At 38.5% G+C, this 20793-nt stretch overlaps 1 protein-coding gene across 3 annotated transcripts in view; it reads left to right on the top strand.

The window, feature by feature from the left end:
- The window catches only part of LOC149119556 (uncharacterized), a 101514-nt gene that overhangs the window by 40700 nt on the left and 40021 nt on the right, over positions 1-20793 (top strand). The window lies entirely within an intron of this gene.

Here is a 20793-nt window from a genome sequence, read left to right as displayed (position 1 = left end):
TACTGATTTAATTTTCTTTGGGTAAATTCTGAGGAGTGGGATGGCTGGGTCATATGGTAGGTCTATATTCAGATTCTTGAGGTATCTCCATACTGTCTTCCATAATAGCTTTAGTAGTTTACATTCCTACCAAAAGTGAATTAGGGTGCTTTTGCCCCACATCCTCTCCAGTATTTGTTCTTTGTTGATTTCTATATGAAAGCCATTCTGACAGAAATGAGGTGAAACCTCATTGTGGTTTTGATTTGCATCTCCCAGACGGCTAGGGATTCTGAACATTTTTTCATGCGTCTGTTGGCCATTTGAATTTCATCTTTTGAAAAATGTCTTTTTAAGCCTTTTGCCCAGTTCTTTTGACAGGGCTGTTTGTTTTGCTGTTGTTGAGTTTTTGATCACTTTGTGTATTCTGGTTATTAATCCTTTATCAGCTGCATGGTTTGCAAACAATTACTCCCATTCTGTTGGTTGCCTCTTTACTTTCCTGTTTGTTTTGCCATACAGAAGCTTCGCAAATTGATGTAATCCCACTTGTTAATCTTGGTTTCTATTGCCTGTGCCTCTGGGGTCTTTTCTAGGAACTCTTTGCCTGTGCCAATATCTGGCAGGATTTCCCCAATGTTGTCTATTAATTTGATGGTGTCAGGTCATAGATTTAGATCCGTAATCCATGTTCAGTGGATTTTTTGTGTAACGTGTAATGCAGGGGTCTTGCTTCATACTTCTGCGTGTGGAGATCCAGTTTTCCCAGCATCATTTGTTGAAGAGACTGTCTTTGCTCCAGGGATTGGTTTGAGTTCCTTGCTCAAGTATAAGTTGGCTGTAGATGTTTGGATTGCTTTCTGGCATTTCTGTTCTGTTCTATTGGCCATCCTTATATTTTTGTACCAGTACTAGGCTGTTTGATTATAACTGCCTTGTGATATATCTTGAAATTTGGTATTGTGATACCTCAGGGTTTGTTTTTCTTGTATAAGATTGCTTTAGATATCCTAACCCTCTTATGTTTCCAAATGAACTTCAGCATCATTTTTTCTATATCTGAGAAAAATGTCTTTGGAATATTGATTGGTATTGCATTGAATCTCTAAATTGTTTTTGGAAGAATGGGCATTTTGATGATGTTGATTCTTCAGATCTATGAACATGGAAGTTTTTTCCATTTTTTTTATCTTCTTCCTTTTCTTTCTTTATAGTTCTGTAATTCTTGTCTTAGAGATCTTTGACATCCTGGTTGTGGTGACTCTTCCTTTTCACCACCAGAGAATTAGGCAGGCTGCCTGCAGCCTGTCTTGGCTGTGGAGGGGTAGTGCGCCAATAGCCACTCAGCCTCCCTGAACCCAGGAGACAATCAGACACGGTGGGGAGTTGAATCAAAGCAGGATCTCACTTTATCGTAAAACGGAGGTGTTTATAAAGCTGCGGTACAGAGAAGACGTGGGAAAGGGGTGGGGTGATGTGACACAAAAGGGTTTTAGCCAATCCTATTATACCACCTCAGTGATCATTAGGCAAAGAGTGCCCTGGGGCTGGATTGTTTACCGCCAGGGATTTGACACTTAAAGACGTGTCTCCAAACCGGAGGCAGGCTTAGGAAGTTCCCCTAGGCCTCTCCTGATTCAGCCTCCCCCACACCTGGCTACATTTATTCCAAAGTGCTTGATTTTTTTGTAGCTATTGTGCGTGGGATTGATCTTCGAAGTTCTTTCTCAGCCGTGGCATTGTCTGTGTATATAAAGGCTGTTGATTTTTGTGAATTAATTTTATATCCTGCTACTTTAGCAAGCTCTTCTATGAGTTCCAATAATCTCCTAGTGGTTTTATTGTTGTCCCCTATTTAAAGAGTCATGCTGTCTGAAAATAGGGATATTTTGACTTCCTCCTTCCAAATTTGTGTCCCGTTCATTTCTTTTTCTTGCCTAATGGCTCTGGCAAAAACTTCGATAACTATATTGAATAGCAATGGTGAGAGTGGGCATCCCTGTCTGGTACCTGATCTCAGTGGAAATGCTTCCAACTTTTCCCCCTTCAATAGGATGCTGGCCGTGGGTTTTTCATAAATTGCTTTGATTGTGTTGAGGAATATTCCTTCTATACCCAATTTGCTTAGAGTTTTCATCATGAAAGGGTGGTGTTTTTTATCAAATGCTTTCTCTGCATCTATTGAGATAATCATATTTTTTTTTCCTCTGCAGTTTGTAAGTGTGATGTATCACATTGATTGATTTGCAAATGTTCAACTATCCCTGCATGCCAGGGATAAATCCCACTTGGTGTGGGTGGATGATCTTTCTGATGTGTTGTTGCATTCTATTGGCGAGAATTTTGTTGAGGATTTTTACATCTATGTTCATCAGGGAAATTGGTCTGTAATTCTCTTTCTCTGCTGCATCTTTTTCCGGCTTAGGAATTAAGGTGATGCTGGCTTCATAGAAAGTATTTGAGAGGATTCCCTCACTTTCAATTGTTTTGAATAACTTGAAGAATTGAAGTTATTTCTTTAAATGTCTGGTAGAATTCAGCAGTGAAGCCATCTGGTCCTGGGCTTTTCTTTGTTGGGAGGGCCTTTATTACTGATTTAATTTTCTGTCTTGTTTATGGGTCTGTTTAGATTTTCTCTGTCTTCATGGCTCAATTTAGGTAGGTCTTCCTTCAGTTGGTTCACTCCCCTAATGGCCACTACGGCTGATGCTGCGCCGATCCAAAGTCAGGAGCCGGGTGCTTCCTCCCGATCTTCCATGCTGGTGCGGGGACCCAAGCACTTGGGCCATCCTCCACTGCCTTCCCGGGCCACAGCAGAGAGCTGGACTAGAAGAGGAGCAACCAGGAATAGTACCTGGCATCCCAACCGGGACTAGAATCCAGGGTGCTGGCGCCACAGGTGGAGGATAAGCCAAATGAGCCACGGCGCCAGCCCTGTAGGCACCAATTTCTATAAACTTTCCTCTTAACACTGCATTTGCTATATCCCACAAATTTTGGTATGTTTCGTTGTCTTCTTAATTTGTTTCCAGAAATTTTTTGATTTCTGTCTTAATCTCTTCTATGATCCACTGTGCATTCAGGAGCCTGTTATTCAGTTTCCATGTGTTTGCATATGTTCTAGAGATCGCTGAGTTGATAATTTCCAGCTTCATTCTGTTGTGGTCCTAGAAGATGGATGGTATTATTTTGATTTTTCTTAAATTTGCTGAGACTTGCTTTATGGCCTAGTATGTGGTCAATCCTAGAGAAAGTTCCATGCACTACTGAGAAGAATGTGTATTCTGCAACTGTAGAATGAAAAGTTCTGTTAGATATCTACTAGGTCTGTTTGGTCTATGGTCTCAATTAACTCTGATGTTTCCTTACTGATTTTCTGTTTCCTTGATCTGTCCATTGTTGAGAGTGAAGTATTGAAGTCCCCCATCACTATTGTATTTGGATCCATATCTCCCTTTAAATCCTTTAGCATTTCTTTTAAATAGCTACGTGCCCTGTGGTAGGGTGCATATACATTCAAAATGGTCACATCTTCCTGTTGAATTAATCCTTTGATCATTATATAATGTCCTTCTTTGTCTCTCTTGATGTTTTTTGTGTTAAAGTCTATTTTGTCTGATATTAGGATGGCTACGCCAGCTCTTTTTTGATTTCTGTAGGCATGGATTATCTTTTTCCATCCTTCACTTTCAGTCTGTGTTGCTAAGATGTGTTTCTTGTAGGCAGCAAATAGATGGATTTTCTCTTTTAGTCCATTCAGTCAGTTTGTGTCTTTTAACTGGGAGTTGAGACTATTTACATTCAGTGTTATTGTTGTTAAGTGCCATCTTTGCCTTGCCATGTTTCTGTAAATAGTTCTGTGTATGTACTTTGCATTTCATTTGTTCTTTTGCTGGGTAATTAACTACTTTTCCAGTGATGTTAATCTTTCTGTGTTTGTGTATATCACATGTTTGAGCATGTTTCCTAGTGCTGGGCATGTACTTACAAATTCTTCCAATTTATGTTTGCTGTGGAAGAATTGTATTTCTCTTTTGTTCATAACTGAGAGCTTTGCAGGTTATAGTAATCTGGGTTGACAGTGTTTTTCTCTTAAGACTTGGAGTACGTCTCGCCATTCTCTCCTTACTGGTAGGGTTTGTGATGAGAAGTCTGGGGTGAGTTTAATTGGGTTTCCTCTGAATGTGATTTGGTGTTTATCTTGGGTACATTTTAGGATCTTTTCTTCATGTGTTACTGAGGAGAGCTTTGCCACTTTGTGTCTAGGTGAGGATCTTTTCATGTCTATTGGGAGTTCTGTGTGTTTCCTGAACTTGGATGCCCCTTTTTTTCTCCAGAAGGGGGAAGTTCTCTGCTATTATTTCATTAAGAAGGCCTTCCAATCCTTTCTCTATTTTGATGCCTTCTGGAATTCCTAGGATCCGAATGTTGGATCGTTTGATGGAATCTTGCAGATCTCCAACTGTGTTTTATATTTCCTGATTCCTTCTTCTTTTTTTATCTTTTTTTTTCCCACAAATTTGTCTTCTAGTTCTGATATTCTTTCTTCAGTCTCATTTATTCTATTTTTAAGACTATAAACTGTATTTTTTTATTTGCTCTATTGAATTCTTCAAACCTAGAATTTAATTCTGATTTCTCTTCAATATCTCAATTTCCTGGGAACACTTTTCATTTAGGTCGTGACTGTGTTTCTGATTGCTTCTAAGTAATCTGACAGTTAATTTTCTGCATTATGTTTCTGGCACATCTTCAATCTTTTGCTCTTCTGTTTCTGTTATTGAAGAGCTGATATAATGTTCCATTCTAGGGCTAATACTAGAAAATTTTATTAAAATTTTTCACCTTGTGTTTCGGCATTTCCAATTCCTTTTATCTTTAATAAGTGTCTTGGTGCTTCTGGTGAGATTTCCCTCTGCTATGAACTGCTATGTGTCTGTGTGTTGCCAGTGGAAACACGTAGCCCTGCCTCTGGAAGTCTGGCTTTCTTCTCGATGGTGATGGGGGCTGATAGGAGAGCTCTGGTGTGCTAAGTCCCACCTACTTGGGCTGGGATCTGGTGTGCGAAAAGCGCTAGGGATTTCAGTGTTTAGAACTTCTCACTACCGTATAGTTTGTGTGGTGGTGGTGGTGGAGATATTACTCTGAAATGTTCTGATCCTTGCTGCTAGGTGGGGGTTGTGTTGTGAAGTGGCCCCACAGTCAGTGGGCATGCACACGGAAGGCAAATATGGTAGCACTGTGTTTACGTTGGGAGATGTACACAGACAACAATACGGCTTCTTCCAGCCAGCTGCAGATCCAATGGCGGGGGGGGGGGGGGACGTGGATGGGTGGGAGTATGCCCTAGTTCTCCATCTTTTCCCCTATTCTTCCCTCTTGGAATTTCAAAGAGTTTGTCTGGTTTTCCCACCTGCTGCTAACTGCTTCTTGGAGAACTCGCATCCTTGTATCCCTCCCAGAATGTCTTTTGCTATGTTATCATGTTGGCTCCTCCTGAGAATAAATTAAAAATAATTTTTGCCATATAAAAATTTTGCCTTGCTTTTTTAAAGAGAAATTTCCTTTTTGCTTGATGGAGAAATTCATAAAAGAGATATATTACTGAAAGCAAAGCCCAGGTTTTTGGTAAGGAGAAAATTGTGTATGTCTGAAAAGTGCCTCTAAACAAAAAAAGAGGACAAATAAGTTCCATTACCTACGTGTTTTCAGATGCATTGTCTGATCATCTCAATGCTGAGTATTGTAGAGTATCCCTATCTTATGAATGAACAAAGAAATTGTGGCAGAGAGAAGCTAACTTGTTTGGTTCAAGTTGATAGTTTCAGAGTATAATGGTACAAGATTGATTATTTTACTATTTTTCTCTTGTTCTGAGGAACAAAATTACTTTAAATTAGGAAGATAAGTTTACTAAGGAGAGTTTTTGTTGGCAATATAAAAATATTATAAGAATAGAAAGTGGTAAACAAGGGTAGAGAGTTAACAGTGATAGCAGCAAAATTTCTGGAAATAGCCAAGTCAGCAGGGAAGATTATATAGTTACCAGTTGAAATAACATGAGATAAAGGTAATGAGGAAAATATCTCATGAAGTCCACATTTGGATCATGTTTCCAGTGTTTGTTAGCCTATTAAATTGGTTGACAACTCCTTGTCCACATCAGGATCAGGAGTCTAAATTATGCTCATAGATGTCTGGTAACTTTACACTAGTCATTACTAAATTTTCTTGAATGTCAGGATAAACATATAGTTGTTGATTGCGTTAATCAGGATTCTGTAGAATCCTGGCGAGAATCAATTAGAGGAGAGAGAAGGAGAGTCTGGGGTGGGGGGGAGGGCAGAGGGAGAGGAATGGTGAGGAGGAGGAATGAGAATATGACAGAGAATGAGAATTCCCTCATTGATTATGGAGGCCTAGATGTTCAATGAATGCAGGCTGCAGAACCAGGAACACTGGCAATATAATTCAGTCCAAGATATAAGACTTCATAATAGGTAGTGGGTATGGGACTGACTGGTAGTATAAATCTTGGTCCAAGTCTTGAGGCCCAAGAACCAGGAGGGCTGATATTTAAGGTCAGGAGAATATGGATATCTTCTCTCAAACAGAGAGAATGAACAATCCTTCCTCTGCCTTTTTGTTCTATTCGAACCCTTGCTGGATTACATAATGTCCACTCATATTGGTGATGGTAGTCTTTGCTCAGTCTACTAATAAATAACCAGCAAACTACTATAAAATACATTTAGGTGTGTATAACTGTTGAATAATTTTGCACATATTTATAGAAATTGGTGTTTAAAGCAACCCCACTTGTTGCAGAGTCCCAGTTTAACAATTTTAGCAGTGATCCATTGTGCCTTATCTGAGTAGATGCCTAACTGTACTTGCCCTGGGAGACTTTAAAAATACTTGTGTACTTTGGGTTGGTGCCGTGGCTCAATAGGCTAATCCTCTGCCTGCGGCGCCGGCACACCAGGTTCTAGTCCTGGTAGGGGCGCTGGATTCTGTCCTGGTTGCATCTCTTCCAGTCCAGCTCTCTGCTGTGGCCTGGGAAGGCAGTGAAGGATGGCCCAGGTCCTTGGGCCCTACAGCCGCATGCAAGACCAGGAGAAGCACCTGGCTCCTGGCTTCGGATCAGCATGGTGCACTGGCCGCAGTGCAGCGGCCATTGGCGTGTGAACCAATGGAAAAGGAAGACCTTTCTCTCTGTCTCACTCTCTCACTGTCCACTCTGCCTGTCAAAAAATAAATAAATAAATAAATAAATGAATAAATAAAAATACCTGTGTGCTTTGAATAGTCTGATTTAGCTATTGCCACAAATGTACTATATTTTAATCCCCATATTTAATACATACAGTAAATATTTCTTTGTCATGTTAATGTAAGTTGGGTGGAATTTTGTGACCTTAGCTGAGTTTGTTTGAGCTTGAACCCAAACTGCAGATATGGTGCAAGTGTGCTACATGTGTCTTTCATCCTGTTTGTATGGGCTGCCAGTAGAATATGTTGCTTATGGCAGTGGTAAGGATATGCATGAGCACATGCCCAAGCCCACAGTGTCCATGTCAGGTTTCATCTGATGTGCACTAATATCCTGTTGACTAAAGAAAGTCACATGGTCTAACTGAACAACACTGGGTCATAGATGTATGCTCTTCCCATGTAAGTGGAACAGGGGAGGTAGGATGTGTATTCAGAAATAATCTAATGTACATCCATACCTTAATAAAAATGCAGTCTGTCTTATTTTTACTTTGTTACACTAACAGAATACTAGTTAAAAGTGTTTTAATATGAGAAAAACGTAAAGACTCTTGAAAAAATCATAAATAATGCAAAAACTTGAATGTATGTATAAACAATAGGCCTATGTAATCAAAGATATCATAAATATATATACATATGTATAAGTAAATATATATGTATATATATGTATATACATATATATGGCTTATGGTCTTTTTCTGTTATTATTGACATTTATACAAGGTGGGAAGGACTCCATAGATGTTGAAGTTTCACATTAATATCTAGAAACAAGAAAGCATATACTGTAATCCACTACCTTAGTATCATATTCAAAATCATTGTGTTCTTAATTAGAGATTTGTCAGGGAGATACAAAAATAGAACGCAAATTTTAGACTTCTTGATTAGGCTTAATAAACTTAGGATTTTTGAATAGCTGAAGATTGGTAATTTTCTTACCAAGGCCATCATTACACAGAAGCAAACATTTGGTAATCCCAATTCTGTGACGGAGACTGAATTATCATGATTGTTTCTGTGAGGACACAATGGCATTTGATTTACTACTTTATATTTTGAAAGCTATTGGGAAGTGTGAGATTCCCTCCCTGCCAACATATACATAATTTATTGAGGTACTCCATTTGATCATTTTCTTACGTATTTTTAAATTTCAAAAAGTTTTTAAGTGAACACCTGATGTTGTATCAAAATGTTTCTACATAGAGACTTACTCTAATTTGGGGAAAATTTTGGTATAGAAGTTAAGACACCACTTGGGATATCTACATTTCATATCAGAGTCTGGGTTTGAGTCCTGCCTGTGCTCCTGATTCTACTTTCCTGCTATACTCACTCTGGGAAATAGCAGGTGATGATTCAAATAATTGAGTCCTTGCAAAACACATGACAGACCTGGATTGAGTTCCTGGCTCCTGGCTTCAGCATAGCCCAAGCCCAGGCTGTAGCAGGTATTTGAGGAATGAACCAGCAGATGGGAAATTTCTCCCTTTCTCTCCCATTCACATATAAATAAGCAAATAAATAAAAACTTAAGAAGCAGAACTATTCTAACCTTTTAATTAGAGGAATTCTTAGAATAATACAAAAATAAAATTGCATCATTTCTGAAGTACAGTGTGCTGTTATTACACTTCATTTGTACAAATTGAGAAAACATTGCTGGTTTTCATCATGAATTTTGCTTATTGGAGGTGAATCATTTTATTCTGCATAGTTAAAATAATTTTAACTATTTAACTACTATTGGTTAGGTGAGCGCATAGAGAACTAGGTGGCTATATAATGAGAGAGTCAGCTCAGTGTTGACAGTCAGAACACTGTACATATCACTGGCCTTCTGCTAAACAGTCAATAAGTAGCTTTCTAGTAAAAAAAATTATTTAATAAATTTATCTCAGGAATCATAAAACTTATTTATTAATATAAACAATAATACAACAAATAATAAACATATTTTTACTAAAGGTGTAAATCTGCCCTTAATATTTATTTGTTGAATGGATGATATTTTGTCTATGAATATATGATATATGTGTGTTTAGTTATATTCACATAAAAATAAACATATTAGCATTTTCCGATCAGCATTATATGATTGCATAGTTGAAAGTATATTGAAGTCAGGACCAGCTACATAATTTCCCTGGCCCAGTGAAAAATGTAAATGTAGGAGCTCTTGTTCAAAAATTACTAAAGATTTCAAGTTGGTGATAGAATGGCTTTAAGCCACCATGGGTCCATCTAGATGTACAGTACAGATAGCATGGCTATAAAGCTGGCCCTGATCAGAGTCTGTGCTGTGTGGAAACTACATTTATAATTTTCTTTCTTTCATAAATAATCATTGCCTTTTGGATGGTTAACAAAACTAATCATTTTGTAATATGTATATGGATATATTTGTAATGTGTCAGGTAAAATATAGATCTATATGTATTGATGTTTATGTAATATACAAGTATACAATGTTTTAACTTGGAAAGTTTATGTAATTACAATATTACAATGTGATAGATTATTTGATAGGAGCTCTGTGGAATACTATCCTACATCTTTTTTTTAAAAAAATAGTTGTTTATTTTAAAGAGTTACAGATGGGCTGAGACTGTGGCATAGTGGTTTAAGTGTACACCTACAGCACCGAAATCCCGTATGCATACTGGCTCAAGCCCTGGCTACTCCTCTTCTGACCCAGCTCTCTTCTGTGGCCTGGGAAAGCAGTAGAAGATGGCCCAAGTGCTTGGGCCCCTGCACCCATGTGGGAGATCTGGAACAACCTCCTGGCTCCTGGCTTCAGATTGGCCCAGCTCCGACCACTTAAGACCATTTGGAGAGTGAACCAGTGGATAGAAGACCTTCTGCTCTGTCTCTCCCCCTCTCTCTCTAACTCTAGCTCTCAAATAAATAAATCTTAAAAAAAAAGAAATACAGATACAGTGGAAGAGACAGAGAAATTTTCCATTTGCTGATTGACTCCCCAAATGACTACAATGACCAGGCCTGGAGCAGGCTGGGTAGTAGGGTACCAAGCATTTGGGCCTTCCTCTGTTGCCTTCCCGGGCATATAAGCAGGGAGCTGGATTGGAAGTAGAGCCACTGGGACTCCAACTGGCACTTAGATGGAATGCTGGTGTCACAGTCAGTGGCTTAACTGTATTGTACTAGAGCACCAGCTCCATACTGTCCTATATCTTAACTCTCAGGATTTTGTCCCATTACTGTGTTGAAGGGAGGTAAAGAATAACAGTCTCTGATTCTTACAGGGTCACCATGAGTTTTAGAGAGTTTAGTTTATCCTTAATTTGGCAAGACCTTCACTCACTTAAGAGGCTTATGACATTAGAAAGGCCAGAGTGTCTCACTGAAATCTTTCATAAAAGTGTCAGATTTATCTTCTTTTTGTGAAGATTTATTAATTTACTTGAAAGTCAATTATACAGAGAGAGAGAGAGACAGATCTTCCATCTGCTCATCCACTCCTCAGTTGGGTGCAATGGCCAGGGCTAAGCCATTCTGAAGCCAGAAACCAGGAGCTTCTGCTGGAGCTCAAACCAGCACCCATATGGGATGCTAATGTTGCAGGCAGTGGTTTAACCTGCTATGACATTTTCTTTAAGTTAATTTCACTTTTTTAAGCATTTATTTTTTGAGAAACTTAATTAACTTTAAACAAGAAATCAAGAATGATACATCTTTTGTTAGCATTTAGATATAACTATAACCTATGAGACATAAGAATATCCTCTACTTAAAACTCATTCCCAAAGATTTACTTCATTTTAGTGTATTATTATTAACTTTCATAATCTCACTCATTTTGGACAGAGGTCCTGCATGTGAAGTTAGTACACAGAGACTCCTGTTGCTAATTTAACAATTGACACTCTTATGTATGATGTTAGTGAACACCAAAGGCTCTTGACAAGAGCTGCCTAGGCTATGGAAACCTTTTGAGTCCACAGATTCCGTCAGTATTTAGACAGGTCCATAAGCAAAGTGGAAGTTCTCTCCTCTCTTCAGAGAAAAGTATCTCCTTCTTTGACCACTTTTTTCCATTGGGGTCTCAGCCACAGAGATACTTCATGTGGGACACTTTTTGCCACAGTGTCTTGGCTTTCCATGTCTGAAATGCTCTCATGGACTTTGCAGCCAGACCAGAATGCCTTAAGGGCTGATTCTGAGGTCAGAGTGCTACTTAAGGTGAATGTCATTCTATGAGTCAGCTGTATGCGTTGTTTTGCGTGTTGGAGCATTGCGTTCTTTTTCATTCTATTATTATTACCAAACTCTTAATTCTATCTATATGATCACTTTAATACTTAAAATGCTCAAGTTTTTAAACTGTACCCTTTGAAGTAAGTCCATAGAAATGTATTCAGAAGTATACAGTTTTACAGTTACAAACTTATACATCTCATAATGACAACTTTAGGGACTTGGTGATTCTTCCCACTGTGCCTACACTCCCAGGTATACAACCACACCACACTCTTCCCTCTATTATTCCCACTGTGTTTCCATTAGCATGAATATCTTTTTCCATCCTTTCACTTTCAGTCTGCGGGTATCTTTCTTGGCAAGATGTGTTTTTTGTAGGCAGCAAATAGACAGGTTTTGTTTTTTAATCTATTCAGCAAGTCTCTTTTTTTTAAGATATATATATTTATTTGGAAGAGTTATACAGAGAGATAAGGAGAGGCAGAGAGAGAGAGACAGAGGTCTTCCATACTCTGGTTCACTCCTCAATTGGCTACAATGGTTGGAGCTGTGCCAACCTGAAGCCAGGAGCTTCTTCCGGGTTTTCCACGTGGATGCAGGGGCCCAAGGACTTGGGGCATCTTTTACTGCTTTCCCATGCCACAGAAGAGTGCTGGAACAGAAGTAGAGCAGCCGGGTCTCGAACAGGTGTTCATAGGGGTTGCCAGCACTGCAGGCGGTGGCTTTACCCACTACACCACAGTGCTAGCCCCCAGTCTGTCTTTTAACTGGAGATTTGTTTTTTTAAATCCATTCAGCCAGTCTGTATCTTTTAACTGGAGAGTTCAGGCCATTTACATTCAAGGTGACTATTGAAAATTAATGACTTGGCCCTGCCAGTTTTCTATAAATATTCTTATTGTTTACTTTAGAATTTCTTTGTACTTTTACTGGGCAATTTTCTGCCTTCACTTTCTTTTGTAGAGATGACCATGTTTCTGTGTGTAGCATGTCTTCAAACATCTTTTATAAGGCTGGACAGGAGGTGACAAATTCTTTAAATTTCTCTCTATTATGGAAAGTCTTTATTTTACCTTCATTCATAAATGAGAGCTTAGCAGGGTACAGTATTCTGGTTTGACAGTTTTTTCTCAAGAGCCTCTGAGAGTAATCTGGTATTTCTCTCAGGCACATTTTAAAATCTTTTCTTTATGTTTTACTGTGGAGAGTTTGACTACAATGTGGTGTGGTGAAGATCTTTTCTGGTCATAGCTATTAGGAATTCTATGTGCTTCCTGTACTTGGATGTCCCTTTCTTTCTCCGAATTGGAGGTGTTTTCTGTAATTATTTCACCAAAAAGGCTTTCTAATCCTTTCTCACTTTCCACGCCTTAAGGAACTCCTAAGACTCATTTGTTGGGACATTTAATAGTGTCCTGTACATCTCCAACAGTGTTTTGATTTTTCTAATTCCTTCTTCTTTGTGGTCTGACTGTGAAATTTCCTGCGATTTGTCTTAATCAGAATTTCTTTCTTCTGCTTCACCCATTATGTTGTTAAGGGTTCCCACTGCATTTTTTAATATGTGCTTTTGAATTCTTCATTTCCAAGATTCATTTTGTTTTCTCTTTAAGATCTCATTTTTATGGGAGAAAGTTTTTTTCACATCATGTGTGGATTTCATTAATTCATTCATTTGATTCTAATTGCTTCTAAGTAGTCCTACAATCATTTTTTTGAATTCCATTTTTAGCATTTCTTTAATATCTTCATCTTCACATTCTAGAATTGAAGTGTTGTATTCTTTTGTAGGTATCAAGTTGTCTTCCTTATTCTTGTTTCCAGAATTGTCACATTTATTTTTCTGCATTTGTGGAAATACTTGTTGGTTTGTTTTTTCCATGTGATGGTTTTTTATCTTTGGAGTATGCCTCTGTGGATTTGTGGAGTGTATGGTTTTTCAGTGAATACCTTAGAGACGTGTGGAAAGTGTGATCAGGGTTCTCTGTTCAGTGTTCCAAAGTGAAAGAAATGTCTAGGGTAACATCTAGGTTGGGCGTGGTAAATCTGCTCTTTTGTTTTTATTTATTCAGAAGGGATTTTTGTTCTGCTCTGCTGGCATAGTCTCAGCCCAACTCTTCTCCTCAAAGGAGACCAGTGTCTGGGCACTAGTCCCAGTGAGTATAACATTCATCCACACTGCCAGAAGAACCACACCAGTGATCTGTGTAGTCGTCACTGTATGCACAGATTCTTCAGCAGTTACCCTCACCAGGGAATCAGGGAGTCCTGAGTGTGTAGAGCCTCCCACAGTAACTGCCCAAAGTCCCAGCACAGCCTGAGCCCTCCCACACAGACAGTGTTTTCACAGTCCCATGACACAAGGCTCCATCTGTCCCAAGCACTTAGCCCCCTGTCAGTTCTCCCCACCAGACCCAGGCATCTCCACTTGGCTGGGTGACAGGTGCGTGGACATGGGCTGGTGCAATTGTTACATGCATCAAAATGGTACCTGCTTTCTCTCACCATGTTACAGGATGCCAGTTGTAGGGTGGTCAGGAAAAGAGGAACGAGACCCCTCCCCCCCGTGCCTCTTTTCTCCTCTAATTTCTTTGCTGAGACTGCACTTTCTCCACTTTTTTAAAACTATCTTCTCCTAGCCTAGAGAAGTAAGCTCCCTCCCTAGTCAGCCATCTTAATCTAATCTCCCACATTTTCCTTCTTAAAAAATTTTAGAGAGATGCCAAGATGACTGAATAAGGAAAAGATGCACTGATTTTTTATCATGGGAAGATATTGGAAAAATGGGAGGATCTGCATTCCTGGGAGATAGTTGGAGGGAAGTTTTCAGTGAAAAGTCTACAGAAAGAAGAGAGATTCTGTGGAGCAGCAAGGACTGTGCAGACTGCAGCAGCTGGTGGGGAGGCTGTCTTCCCAGAATGAGGGCACTGAGCAGCCTGCAGGGAAAACACCATCTTCATCTTCATGGAATTGGGCAAGTGGAGGCTGCCGCAACCTGTGAACTCCTGGTGGATTTTGTCAGAGGGTGACATCTGTGGTCCCCACTGACTGAGTCTGGGCAGATGAATTGGTGGGAGGTAGGGTGCCCGCTTAATTCTGTGAATGGAGGGCACCTTGCTTGCCTCCTCTTCTCCAACCAAGGCATCCAGCTCACGGAGTGGGCAGCTCTCTCTTTGGATGGGGAGGCTCACAGATCAAAAAGTAGAACCACTGAAGTCTGTGATTACAGGAACCTTGCACCTTGTGACTGTGGGATTCCTGTGATTGTGTAATAAGCCAGGAAACCAATAAGGGCATAGAATGTGGCTGTGTTTTTGGGCAATTACTGACCCAACTGCAGAAGCTCAGAATTTCCTGAAGTGCTAGAAACAGACATCACAGAGGGCCCCATGCTTAAAATGCAGAACACTTAAATTCTTTGTGTGGTTCATGTGCCTGAGTGAGTGGGCAGTGCAGACACAGATTTATACCTTGACACAGAGAAGGGTGGAGGTGGTGATCACACCAGCCAAGGCACTCATCCCCTCTCTACTGAGTGAAAGAGCTACCATGGGTAATTTGGGTGTTATCCTGTACTTTTGTCCCACCCACAGATGCTGGCCAGAGCTCTCTGGCCCCATCCAGCACACACCTCTCAATATAACCTGAAGGTACCAACATCCCACTATGCCTAGAGGCACATTCTCAAAAATAAAGACTTCAGAGGAAGTACCAACAAATGTTTCTCTAGTTGTGTAAAAATAAGTGTAGAAATGCAAGAAACATGGATAAAGAAAACAATAAAACTCCCCAAAATGAGAAATATTAGACTGTGAAAATGGGGAGATGAATGAAATGCCTGAAAAGGAAATCAAAACATTGATTGTAAGATAACTTAAAATGATAGAGAAGCAATTACATAAGTTAAAGAAGGCTGTGAATGCCATGGATGAGAAATTATGAATTCAATATGTCAGATAGCATACTCAGTGAGGCAGAAGAAATAATATTGAGTTGGAAGACAAAGCTTTTGAAGGATTCCAGGACAGAAAAAAAGAGAAGAAAACATTAGAAAAAATTAAAAGTGTTCGGGATCCATGGGATACCATCAAATAACAAAATGTATGTCTTAGGCATCCCTAAATGTGTTAAAAAGCAGAATTACTAAGAAAACTTATTCAGTGAAATAATAGCAGAAAATTTCCTTAATTTGAAAAAAGATATGGACATCCAAGTATAGGAAGCACATGGAACCCCCAGAAGACATCATAAGAGAAAAACTACATGACAACATGTTATATTCAAATTTTCCAAAGTAAAACACAAAGAATCCTAAAATGTGTGAGAGAGAAACATCAGATTACCTTTAAAGGATGTGCAATTAGATGGACAGCACATTTGTCATCAGAAATCCTAAAGGTAAGGAGAGAATGGGGAGCTATAGATTATGTCCTTAAAGAAAACATGTGTCAGCCCGGAACAACGTAACCACTGAATACTTCATTTATAAATGAAGGTGAAATAAAGACCATTCGAAACATACAAAGATTGAAAGAATTTGTCGCCATCCAGACAGCCTTAAAAATGATAATTAAGGATGTACTACACACAGGAACAGAGAAGATAACCAGCATCATGAAAGAGCGTGGGGACAGAAAACCTAATAATACTACAAAGGAGATCCAAAACAAAGAATAGGAATACTTACAGAAAATTGGAAAGACAAAGTCATCAACTTCAAATAACATTGAATGTAAGTACAGTAGACTCTCCAATTAAAAGATACAGACTGGATGAATGGATTAAAAAACAAAACCCAACTATATTCTGCCTATAAGAAACACACCTCAGCAAAAAAGATAACATCTTAAACAAACAACAACAACAACAAAAAAAACAAAGCCAGAGGCATCAAAATACCAGATTTCATGACATACTACAGGGCAGTTGTAATCCAAACAGCCTGGTACTAGCACAACAATATGCATTTAGATCAGTGGAACAGAATAGCACCCCCATAAATCAATCAACACATCTACCACCAACTAATCTTTGACAAATAAGCTAAAATGAAACTCTGGAGAAAGGACAGTCTCTTTACCAAATGGTATTGGGAAAATTAGATATCTGTGTGCAGAAGTATGAAACGAGACACCTACCTTATACCTTATACAAAATTCAACTCAGAATGTATTAAGGACCTAAATGTATTACTTGACACCATCAAATTACTAAAGGAAAACATTAGGGAAACTGTGCAAGACATTGGCATAGGCAAAGACTTGTTAGAAAAGATTCCAAAAGCACAGACAATAAAAAGAAAAGTTGACAAATGGGATTATATCAGGCTAAGAAGCTTCTGAATGGCAAAGGAAACACTCAACAAAGTTAAGAGGCAACTTAAAAAATGAGGAAAATATTTACAAAGTATGCATCTGGTAAAAGATTAATATCCATGAGCTATAAAGTGCTCAAAACTCAATAACAACAAAACATTTTAAAAAAATGCAAAAAGCATATAAATGGGCATTTTTCAAAAGATGAAATGCAAGTGGTCAGTAGAAATATAAAAAAATGCTAAGGATCACTAGCTACCAGGGAAATGCAAAGAAAAGGCACAATATGTTTTCACTTCACCCCAGTTAGAATGGCTATCATCCAAAAATAAAAAATAATAAATACTGCTGAGGATGTGGAGATAAAGGTACCCTAATACACTGTTTTGTAAACTGGGGACTGTAAACTAGTACAGTCATTATTGAAGACAGTATGGAGATTCCTCAGAAATCTGAAAATAGTTCTACCATATGACCCAGCCATCCCACAACTGGCAATTTACCCAAAGGAAGTAAAATCAACATTTGAAAGAGTGATCTGTACCCTCATGCTTATTGCAGCACAATTCACCTTAACTAAGATATGGGATCAATCTACCAACTGATGATTGGATAAAGAAATTTATGTATACATAATGGAATATTCACTGCCATAAGAAAAAGAATGAAAGAAAATGGATGCAACTGGAAACCATTGGGCTTAGTGAAATAAGCCACTCCTCAAAAGACAAATATCATAAGTTTTCTTGATGTGGTTGTGAATATAGAATACAAAAAATATAAGAATTAAACTGATATCTTATTATTTTTATCCCTTGTCTATACTTTTGTGCAACAATGATCCTTCTGCTTTTTATTTGTTAAACATTATGGCTAGTGGTACATTAATCCTTGATCTTAAACTGAAATTGTGTTCTTGTAACAATTATAGGGAAAGAGGAAGGAAGGGGGTAATTAAGAGGGGGAAAAAGAGCAGGAAGTATGGTTATCTTCTTTGAATTTTATCTATAAAATAGATGGAATCTGCCCTCTTTATATTAATAATTTTTAAATTTTAATTGATGAATAACACTTGAAATTACGAGATAAAGTGCAATAAGCTGATTTGTATATCCAATGTATAATGATCAAATCAGATGAATTAGCATTCCAATCAATCTCCTCTAGTATTTATCATTTCTATGTGTTTGTAATTGTGGGGAGCAACTCGGACTAGACTAAGTTACTGGAATTAAGACTTATTCTATGCATCTGCTCTCCCACAATATGGCGCTGAGAAGGGAGAAACAGCTTCTACACAGCTGCCTCCAGTTCAACCAATAAACTGTAGGACCTGCTCCTGATTGGAGGAGAGCAGCGTACTCGGCGTGTGGGTAGCAGAGTTGGGATTGGTGGAAGAGGACTATAAAGGAGGAGAGAGACAACATGCACCAGGAACATCTAAGGGGAACATCTATCTGAAGGAACACCTGTGCAGCCCCCGAGAGAGCCAGCCGGCGGTGTGCCGCTCCCCTGCGGAAGTGGGGAAAGTGGCCAGGGGGAACCGCCCTTCCACGGAGGTGGAAGGGACGGCAGCCAACCCGGGAAGAACCAGCAGCAAACCCGGGGAGGGCCGAGCAGACAAAAGAACAGTTCAGGGTCCTGTGTCGTTCCTCCACGAAGAGGGGGAGCGACATAATGGTGCCGTGACTCGGATATGAAGCCTAGGCAGGGTTTAGTGTCGTTCCTCCACGAAGAGGGGGAGCGACATAATGGTGCTGTGACTCAGATATGAAGCCTAGGCAGGGTTTAGTGTCGTTCCTCCACGAAGAGGGGGAGCGACAGTAATCTTTAAACTCTTCTATTTACTTTGAAAGCATCAAAAATTGCTATAAGATTATGGCTACCTTACTATGCTATAGAACACAAACCCACTCCTCCTATCTAACTGCATTTTGGTACCCATGATTTCACCTCTGTCCTGCACCTACCCTTCCCAGTCTCTAGTTGCCAGTAAAAGATCCAATTTTACGAGATTAACTGTTTTAAGTTCCACAAAATTGTATTCTTCTAGTTTTCAATTATCCAACTGAAGAGAAAGAATTCAAAGACCACTACACTTAACAACAACAAAAACAATAATAAGGCAACAAATATGTATAAGCATCTGATATATGCCAATGTCTTTATACATATTTCTAATTGTTATAACTACCCCAAGTAATAATACTGTATCAATTTCATACATTTCAAAGACTGCCCATGTAGACATTTTATTATACTGCATTACTTAAGTGAGAGGAGATACAACTCTTATTCAGCTCCATATCTGTTTATGTATAAATTCCCACATTGTTTGTATGTACTTAAGAGGATGGTTTATCCAAGAGCATTATTTATTTAGGATAACCTTAGATCATTTCTGTCAGTGGCCAAGACAAATCCAGATTTTTGGGTCCCTATCACTGCTAAATTGGGAAGCCCTGTTGAAGAAAATTTTTAAACAAATACAAACTTAGAAATATAAGTCAAACAAGTACCAGTGAAGTTTAAACTTCATTAGACTGATGGTAAATTAGCCTGCACTTGAGATATAATATTTTTGTTGATCTTATTTCCTAGAAGAAACCACAAAAATTAAACAAGCAGGTAGGTAGAATATATACAAAAATTATAAGTAGGACTATGGAAAAAACAATGTAATGAGAATAATAGGATTGAAGACAGGCTGGCAATACTGAGAAAACACTTCTGTAACTATCTAAGTCAAGACCTGAGGTAGCAGAAAAAGTTGTACAAGAAACATTTCAAGGGGAAGAAAAAGCACTTCTGAACTTCCTGAAGCTGGTAGAAGCATGATGTATTCAAGAAACCAGTAGTGTGTTTTCCATTCTGATTTAAAAATTAGCAGTTATGGAAGCTTTGCAAATAAGTGATATGAGTGCCTGTCTTTTTCTTCATTGTCTAATGATTGTGCAATTTTTTTCTGGGCTACACACTAGGGTGACCTTGGAATTAAACACATTTATTTCCTGATTTGATTTCAAAGAACATTTTAACATATTTGCAGATATATTTTATGTATAATGGGCATTGAAGCCTACAAAATGCTGCCCATGTTTTGTCATTTCATTGTTAATAGTTATTTTGCTGAAAGGATCTGTTTATTCCAATAATTAATTTATACAAATAATGGCTACGTAGCTATTCCTAGGCTTTGTCTAGCCACATTTGTATTAAAGAGGATTAAAAAAATTCAACTCTTTGCTCACTTCAAAGTATATGTTTCTAATTTTTCTTTTGATTCTTTTAGTCTTAGTAGTGATTCATAAACCAAGAAGTAAATCGATAACTCTTCAAGGAAGACTGAGTTTATGAGAAAATCTGAACTCAGAAAAATAATTTGTTCGTTCAGGCAAGAGTGTTCTTTTCTGCCAACACCAAATTTTCAAGAAAGATTCTCTGTTAAAATGATGCCTAACAGAAAACACTTCATAACTCACTTCCTATGTACAATAAATCTATTGTAATCCTCTTTATGATGAAACCTGGGAGTTGCAGAAGGTCTCTGTCTCCTCAGAAGTGCACTGCAGCACCAATAAAGTGTTATATATCCACTCAGAGCTTCACAGTAGAAAACACAGGGAAAACGGGAAATCAGAAACAAAGTTTTGCCTCAGAAAACTCTGTAGTGTATTAAGGAGGTTATCAGGAACTTGGGGGCAACAGAATTGCTTTGGTGCTGTATTGAAAAGGAATTTTCAAAATTTCCAGTGCCTGGATGACTCAAAATTTGCCATGAGAGGAACAACTTGGCAATATAAAGTTTGTCTATTCGAACTACTATGTTCTTGCCAAGTATAATTTTGTATTCTTTTGTCAGCTTGTATTGGTGGAGCAACATGAAGCTTGTCAAAAATGAAAGCAATTGGCATTTATTTGAAAACATTTGAATATGTAGTCATGCTAAACATGTTTTAGGAACTGAAGATTACAGTTCTTGTTGATGGGATCACCA

Source organism: Oryctolagus cuniculus, chromosome X (assembly GCF_051225735.1).
Source record: "Oryctolagus cuniculus isolate XC-2025 breed Fujian yellow rabbit chromosome X, ASM5122573v1, whole genome shotgun sequence".
Taxonomy (NCBI): Eukaryota; Metazoa; Chordata; class Mammalia; order Lagomorpha; family Leporidae; genus Oryctolagus; species Oryctolagus cuniculus.
The sequence above is the reverse complement of the archived record's forward strand: the minus strand, read 5'-3'. Positions and strand labels throughout refer to the sequence as shown.